The 2,445-nt window shown below is 38.6% G+C and overlaps 1 non-coding gene across 1 annotated transcript; it reads left to right on the forward strand.

Moving 5' to 3' along the window:
- Positions 1–873: 873 nt before the first annotated feature.
- On the forward strand, positions 874–1,086 carry LOC145003512 (small nucleolar RNA U3). Its single transcript, XR_013661981.1, has one exon. It is a non-coding gene; the product is annotated as a small nucleolar RNA U3 (small nucleolar RNA).
- The last annotated feature ends 1,359 nt before the right edge of the window (positions 1,087–2,445 follow it).

Raw genomic sequence — 2,445 nt, forward strand, 5'->3', positions numbered from 1 at the left:
CAAAATCATAAATTGCTTACACAAACATCATCACATTCTTGTTAGATCTTCAAATCTTTAAGTGATTCTTCAAGTGTTCTAGAGTTGAACACTTCCGCCATCCTTGGTTTGGGGGTGTGACAGATTGGTATTAAAGCATTGTTTATAGTGAACTCAGTATATCGAACCACATAAGATATACAAACTATAAATGCATTGGGACTAAGTTCTCTAATTTAAAGTTTTCAAAACAACTATACTCTTAGAAATAAATAGTTTCTTATTCAAAGTGTACATGCATACATACATACTAAGGTCAACATCATTCTAGAACAAAACAAAAGTAATGATTGTTGGATAGCATAGGTAAACTCAGGGATGTATGGTCAGTCTTGGGAGTGGCATAGCCTGATCAACTATGATGGTCCGAGGAGTGATTAGCACATGCCCAAGAATAGTTGTGATATGGCAACAAGTCTAAAAACTTACCAACACTACCACAATGAGATCATTAGAATAGAACATGAGTTTAAAATACTATAGGAGTATTTTGTAATATCATAACTTATATGAAAACTAAATAGATCCTTAATAATATGTCTATAGTCCCTAAGTGGATACTTTAAGGTTATATATAACTTAGAAATCATAGACTTAGAATTTTTTGTCATTACCTTACTTCCTTTTCCTTGTTTGGATGTGGACCTAGGGTGGGATCACTTATTCGAAGGTCTATCGTATCTTGTTATATGTAATTAGTATGCACTATGTCATTATAGAAGTAACTAATAAGGATCACCCCTATAAGTAATTGATTATAGAGTTAGATGCCTAGTAATTATCTCTTCCACTCCTATTCTCGCAAGTACAGCATAGCAAGATCCTACTTGTCGGACGACCTTACTTGAACAGGATCTGTTGTATAGGCTCGTACCTCTGTATTCTTGATTCCTAAGAAGACAGAAACCCATGTCTGGTTGATGAACCATGACCATGTAACCAGAGCATGATTAACAGGGTTTCTCATGGTTCCGGCCATTGCTCTGTAGATGATCGTTGCCAGTCCATCGTGATGTGTCTTGGCAAAGCTACAAGATTGCATCGACCTTGCCTTAGGCATCACAAGGGATGGATCGTCATAAGTAGAGTTCATACCGCTCACAGACCTTGTAAATTAGCTTCATAAGTATGTGCTGGTGCTACTCTATTATAGGTAAAAGCACGACACTACAAATTAAGTGGTCATACCAATCGAGAAATCTAGTTACTATCAAAACCCGTCAATGCACAAATGTGAGGTAGACCTGCATCGAGGTCAAAATTTTCACTGAAACCATGATTTCTAGAGTCATATTAACAGGATGGGCTTAGGATGTACCTAACAGACTCGAAGGTCTAATTAGCCTTAATTATATAACTAAGCATACATCAAAAGGTCATCATAAGGACCTAGATTGGGTCAAGTATAAGGTGTCACTTGGATACATAACTACTAAAATACATGAGTTTACCATATAAAGAACCACGTTATATATTGTTTTGAGAACACCCTCAACAACCGAATTACGTTACAAATTGATATGAGATAAACTTAGTTAGAAATCTCGCGACATATAGCCATTCTAAAAACTCATTATCGTCTCACCTTTAAACATTTTGTTGAGAAGTTTCTTCTTCATAGACCTATGGAGTGCGAACGTTCAGGTACTAATACACCGGGTCCCATCAAAATTCCTCAACCAAGTGTGTTTGGACAAACATGATTCTAAGATGAGTAAAGCTTAACGCCCAGATGAAAAACTACTCCTACCTACTGCTATAACTCCATCTCAGGAGCGTTAGCAGAAACACTAGGAATAGTACAGTAATGTGCAAAAATTTATATGCGTAAATATAAATTGTAAGGATGCACTTAAGATAATCATTTCCACTAACGAAGTCGTTTTTCGTCATGAAATAGAGCTATATCTTCACCAAGAGCCAACCAACCAACTAGCAACGTGCCAACACTGCAGATAGACGCTGCTACTTTTCAGGCTGCAGTCACGGCAACCATGACAGTCGTCATGGTGCAATTCAATGCTAACAACGTCAGTAGAAGTGGAAGCGGTACTAACAATACAAATTGTGGTAACAATCAGGAACACCAACGGGTGTCTACCAACGAAAATACCTCAGGCCACAAACCTACAAACAAGAAGAGAAGGTTTTGGAACATGAAAGAGCGCCACTAATCTCAAGGATCCACTAAAAGACAACAACCTATAGCCGCCCCTACCATTACAACAGCAGTCACGACACATGCCTCGACACTAGCCACGGGGTCTACCACCCAAACGTCGGCCAGACCATATGAGGGATCACTCCCATAGTGCAACCAATGTGGCTTTCATCACTATGGGGCTTGCTGGGAGATGCACTGTAAAAACTGCAACAGGAAAGGGCATATCATCCGTTTCTGTAAGG

The sequence above is a fragment of the Lactuca saligna genome, chromosome 6 (assembly GCF_052625555.1).
Source record: "Lactuca saligna cultivar CGN05327 chromosome 6, ASM5262555v1, whole genome shotgun sequence".
NCBI lineage: Eukaryota > Viridiplantae > Streptophyta > Magnoliopsida > Asterales > Asteraceae > Lactuca > Lactuca saligna.